Here is a 6,836-nt window from a genome sequence, read left to right as displayed (position 1 = left end):
TGCTGATCTAATTCAACTACACCAAGACTCTCTCTTAAGTATACAAAAGTTTCAATGCCTACTGGCTTAGTAAAAATGCCAGCTAACTACTGCTTAGACCTTAAAAATTCCATCTTGATATCCCCATTCTCCACTAACTCTCTAATGAAGTGATATCTAATCTCAATATGCTTGCTTCTACCATGAAAGACTAGATTCTTGGACAATGCAATTGATGAGATGTTGTCACAATAAATTGTGGTTCCATCCTCTTTCCTTTCATTCAAATCTATCAAGATCCATCTTAACCAAATAGCTTGACATGTTGCTGCATTTGCTACTATGTATTCAGCCTCTACTATCCATTGAGCAATAATAGGTTGCTTCTTGGATGCCCATGAAATTTCACCTGATCCCATATGGAACATGTATCTAGAAGTGCTCTTCCTATCATCTATACTTCTAGCCCAATCACTATCAGTGTAACCAACAAACTTGAATTCATTTGATGTTGTATACAAAATTCCAAATCCCTTGGTACGTTTCACATACCTTAGGATCATTTTTCCTGCTTGCCAATGGGAATCCTTTAGTGTTTCAAAAAATCAAGAAATCAGACTTACTACATGCATCAAGTCTGGCCAAGTTGCATTCAAGTATATTAAACTTCCAACCATACTCTTGTATAGAATTTGATGCACTCTCTTGCTAGAGTCTTCCTTGCTCAACTTCAGACCTGTTGTTGTTGGTGTGGGGGCTAGCTTACTATTCTGTATTTTAAATCTCTCTAGGATCTTCCCTGCATACTTTTCTTGAGAGATGAAGATGCCATCATGCATTTGTTTTAATTCTATGCCTAAAAAGTACTTCAAGAGACCTAGGTCTATCATTTCAAATTCATTTTTCATGGCCTCTTTGAACTCACCAATTAGATCCTTGTCATTACTAGTAAAAATAAAATCATCTACATACAAGACAACAATCAACACATTACCATTTGCTGCCTTGATGTAGAGAGTAGGCTCACCATTACTTTTGCTAAAGCTATTACTCATCAAATATGAGTCAATCCTATTGTACCATGCTCGTCGAGCTTGCTTGAGCCCATAAAGAGATCTCTTCAATCTATATACTTTATTGTCTTCACCTACAACTTCATAACCAGGTGGCTACTCTACATATACTTCTTCCTTCAATACACCATTTAGGAAGGTATACTTCACATCCATTTGGTATACCTTCCATTTTTGTTGAACCGCAATTGCTATGACAACACGCACGGTTTCCATTCTTGCAACTAGGGCATACGTCTCATCATAATCTCTGCCATACTATTGTTTGTAGCCCTTGACTACCAGCCTTGCCTTATGCCTATCAATCTTTCCTTCAAAATTACATTTTTTCTTGTAGACCTATTTCACTCCAAGCACTTGCTTCTTGGGAGGAAAATCAGTTACCTCCTAGTTCTCATTCCTTTCTATAGCATCTATCTCCTCATCCATGGCCTTACACCATTTCTTCTCCTTAATAGCTTCTTCAAAATATATTGGATCACTATGAGAAAATAATGCAAAATTAACACTCTCATCATAATCTTCATACCTTTCATCTTGATATATCTCCCTAAGACTCTTGGTCTTTCTTTGTAAAAGGGAGGAGACTGTGGGATTAGAATCTTCACTGCTGCTACTTTGCCGACTAGTTCAGTCTTCACTAGTACTCAAAAATGACACTTGGTCATGCCTAGAGGAGCTAAAAAATGATTGAGTTTGCTTGCCTTTTCTTTTATCTAATCCTTCTTCTTCTTGTTCATCAACATCTTCTTCACTCATAATTGCCACTTTACTTGAAGTGCTTGGTGACTCATCAGTTGAACCATACTAGGACTGATTTTCAAGAAATTTCACATCTCTTGAAAGAATCATCTTGTTGTTCAATGGTTCATACAATCTGTATTCCTTTGATTCTGAGTTGTACCCTGTGAAGATGCACTTCAAACCTTTTTCATCCAATTTCAACCTTTGCTCTTTAGGCACATGTGCATATGCAACACATCCAAACACCATTAGGTGTTCAACTATCTATCCTCCTCATGACCATGCTTCCATTAGAATTCTATCACAAGCTACCTTTCTAGGACACCCATTAATTAGTTAAACTTCTGTTTCCATAGCTTCTCCCGAAAATTTAGTTGGGGTACCTTTCTCTTTCATCATGCTCCTTGCCATTTCAACAATGGTCTTGTTCTTTCTTTCAGCCACTCCATTCTATTATGGTGTATAGCTGGCTGTGAGCTCTTTCTTTATGTCATGTTTCCTACCAAAATTTACAAAAGAATTGGAGGTATACTCCCCTCCTCTATCTGATCTTAGGACCTTGATATAGTTTCCACATTCTCTTTCAGCTTGGGCTTTAAATTCTACAAATTTATCAAATGCTTTAGATTTATTCTTTATGAAATACACCCATGTCATATGACTAAAATCATCAATAAATATTATAAAATAAGTACTCCCCCCAATGGAAGTAACTTGCATAGGACTGACTAGGTTAGTATGCACTAATCCTAATGGATATCTAGCCCTCTTAGAATTTCTATAATTAAAGGGAAGCCTATGTTGCTTACACAAAATACAAGCCTCACACTTGTCACATGAATTTCCTATATGTGGAAAACCTTCCACCATTCTTTTATTTGACAACAAATTTAAACCAGCATAGCTAAGATGACCATACCTTAGGTGCCATAGCCATGAGGGGTCTTCAATCACACTCCTTAGAGCTAATTTTGTGGGAGGTGCAGCACCAACTTGAGATGAGAAACATGTCTCTATCTTCAAGGGAAACATTATGTTTTTTGTCATTTGAACTATTGCAAGTAAGTTCTTGCTCCCATCCTTTTCATGAATGACACACATGTCATTCTCCATCATCACTTTGTATCCATTTTGAATGACCTGACCAATGCTCATCAAATTGTGCTTCATACCAGGGGCAAAATACACATTTTGTATTTTCTTCTTCTCACCTTCCTTGGTGCGAACTATAATAGATCCTTTGCCCACTACTAGTAGGGTTCTATTGTTACCCATTTTAATCTCAGATTTGAAACTCTTGTCAATGAATGAAAAAAAGGTTTCATTACCACTCATGTTGTTTCTACATCCACTTTTGAGGTACCAAACCTTAGGGCTTCCTTCTTCACCAACATTACACATGATGAAGGCAGTGGCATTGTGTCCACTTCCCATGTTCACATCAGCCACATTTTCTTGTCTTGATTGGTTATTTTTCTTCTTCCAACATTCACTTGCATAATGCCCATATTTATGATAGTAGTAACATTCTACGTTACTCCTATTTTAGTTGTAGTTTTTCTTACCTCCTCTTGAAGTATTTTGTGAGCCACTTGCTCCATCTGCTCTTCCTGAGCTTTCTGTTGTAGCATTTCTTTGTCCTCCATTACCTTGACCTCTACCTCTGAGTTTACTTGAGCCATTTCTTCCTCTCCCCCTTTCTATTGGATTTGACTAATTCTTTAATGCTTTCTCTTGGGAAGAAGAAGATGCAGATCTATTGATCCTATGCTCATGGGTTTGAAGAGTACCCATCAACTCATCCATTGTCAAAATAGTGAGGCCTTTTGCCTCTTCTATGGTCATGAACAAATTGTCATATTTATGAGGTAAACTCTTCAATATCTTTTCCACTATCCTCTACTCATGATAGTCTTCTCCATTTGACTTTAGTTGGTTAATCACATTGGAGGTCCTTGAACTGAAATCTGCAGCTGATTCATTTTCCTCCACCTGAAGGTTCTCAAACTCCCTCCTTATATTCTATAGCTTTAATGTACAAACTTTATCAGTCCCTTTGAAGTTTGTCTTAAGGATATCCCATGGTTCCTTTGCATAATTTTCTGCTACAATCTTTGGAAATATTGTCTTTGTCATTGTTGCTTCAATCAAACTTAATGCCTTAGCATCCTTCTTCCTTAACTCTTTCAAATGAGTCTTCTATGCATTTGTTAGGGCTACATATTGAGTTTGGTCTGTCACATCATCGAACCCATTTATAACAAACTCCCATAAATCATTTGCAACCATTATGAGGGTGACTGCAAGAAGTTGGGTCACAATTCCATAGAAGTCAGACCTGCGGAATTGTACTTCTCAAAAATGGGTACCCGATTTTTAAAAATTGGGTACCTATTTCTAAAATTATGCTTTGGGCACCTGAGCCAAATTTTAAAGATTGGGTTCCCAATATTTAAAACAGATCGGGTGCTCGAGCCGCTTAATTATCGGGTGCCCGCCTTTTTAAGAATCGGGTACCCGATTGCTTAAAAATTGGGTACCAAATTTTTAAAAGTTTATATAAGTGTTTTTTTGGAATTTTTGAGGTCATTTTCATAACTTGAAAAATAGGAGCCCGATTAGAGACGCATATGGGAGCCCATTTTTCAGCTTTACCGACTACCCCCTTGCTGCTAGTTTTCCATACACAGGTATTTTAATATGTTTTATACTATTTTACTTTATTTTTTTCAATTTCAATTTAATATGAATGTTAATTTATTGTTTTTTCACTTTTAATATGTATGCAAAATTGTAAATTTACATTGTTAATGAACTTAAATGTTTAAATTTTTGTATTTGTTAATTAAAATATAGTTTTGTAAATGTTTATTTAAAAAATTATTATTTTAGATGTTTTGAAATGTATTTAATTTATGTATTTATTACAATGTTGAATGATTAGATTAGATGTAAATTTATTGTTTAAACATGCAATTTTACAAATAAATATAACCTCGACCTAAAACCATATAACCTCGACCTAAATTCATTGTTTAAACTATAATCTCAACCTAACCATATAAATAAAACCCTAAACATATATAAAATACTTAATCATATAACAGTCGGCCAAGGGATCCAAAAAAAAAACTTATCGTATTTTAAATGATTTTACTTAAATTGTATTGTACTTTGTTTCATGTATCAAAAATGGATGATGTAAACTATTTTATAAATGTATATTCTTTCAGCCTTTCATACCTTGTGACATGTATAGTGGATGATTGTGCATTTCAAATTAATTTACCAAGTGGCATTCAGAACAAATGTATATAAATTATTTAAATGGATTGAACTGAAGTAGTTAATATGAACTTTCATGTGGATGTGTTATTTATTTTACTTTTAGTAGTTTATAATTATTTAAAAATGAAATGTAAATGTGCTTATTAAGGAATGCAATCTCTTATGTTTTTTATAAATGTAAATTATTGTATGTATTTTATTGCTTGCTTAGTAAAACTTTTGATTAGTTCTTTGGATCCCTTGGCTGGGCGTCAATTAGGATTAGTTATATATTGTCAATTTGTATTGAATTTATCTCTAATCATAACCCTTACTATCATCTTAACCTAAGTAATCTTAATTTGCTAAAACCTGCACCAAGTAATATATAAATAATTAAATAACTTTAATATCTTATCTTGAGTACTAATTTCATAAATGTCAAACCTTAAGATTGAAAGGTAACCCTGGCCCTTAACTAATTAATATTATACTTGTAAATCAAATTAAATTAAACCATGATCATAAACCTAATTATATATCCCAACTTAAGAGTAGAAACCTTGAATTTAACCTTAAAAATCCTTTCCCCAACCATTAACCAAATTGAACCATTACCCTAGAAGATTGAACCAAGTTAAACATTGACCTTAAGACTAAACCAAATCACCCTAAACTAGAACTCAATAATATATTGAACACTTTAAAAAAAAATTCAAACCTAACTTTTTTGAATTAATGTTGGTTTTTAATCTAAAGGCTCTAACTATAATTCTATATCTAAAACCAAATTTAGCACTTTAAAACTTAATTCAATTTATTAACTCTTGTCCTAATTGAAACCTAAGCATGTAAACCTAATCAAATAGTACAAACCAAATTGAACCCTAATCCTAGAACTAATTAAACATTGATATCAAGGTCTCAAAATTATACATCATAAAAAAATTAGAAGAGACTTGAACGAATCAGGCATCTAATTAAGTAACCCTCCCTGACCATCAAGAAGTGGAGGTGTCCACATCAGTGCGAGTAGGAGCCCAAACTAGACCCTTGGATGGGTAGCCTAAATGTTTATTACCTTTGCAGAATGGAAGGCCACATAGCAAAATATTACCTTATTCTATAGAAGGAAATACCCACCCCCTAGTGATATATATAGTAATATCTTTTTCCTAATTTTACTATCAATTTTTTTGGTTAGAAGACAATGATAGTTCAAAATGATTTAGAAGATAGGGATAAAATGAGAACCATCATTACTAGAATGAAGATTTATTATTCCAAGTGATAAACCCATTTCTATCATAAATCAACCCCTCCATCCAAAAAATTAGTAATGAGAAATCCCCATGTCAAGTAATCAATGGAGGGCTCATAAAATTGATCAAGTGATCAATAGAGGGCTCATAAAATCCCTAGGTCAAGTAATCAATTGATCCCCAAGGGGAGATAAGAATCTCATTAAAAATTAGAGACATGATACTCCTAAATGCATATCATACAAAATACTTATTACTAAGGTCTTAGCCTCTAGACTAGAAGATATCCTACCCAAGATCATTAACCCTACACAAAAGTGTTTTGTTAAGGATATTTATGCATATTGGAGAGCTTGATAACCTATTGGAAGACTTTGGATTGAGAAACCTTTCTAGTATAGAGTGTAGGCATGCTCAAGTAATTGATTATGAAAATGTCTACAAAAGGGTGGAATGGAGTTTCACTATGATGATGTTGCAAGCCCTACATCCAATATTAAATGTAAAATGG

Source organism: Cupressus sempervirens, chromosome 3, assembly GCF_028749045.1.
Source record: "Cupressus sempervirens isolate cs-2001-9-10 chromosome 3, ASM2874904v1, whole genome shotgun sequence".
Classification (NCBI taxonomy): domain Eukaryota; kingdom Viridiplantae; phylum Streptophyta; class Pinopsida; order Cupressales; family Cupressaceae; genus Cupressus; species Cupressus sempervirens.
The sequence above is the reverse complement of the archived record's forward strand: the minus strand, read 5'-3'. Positions refer to the sequence as shown.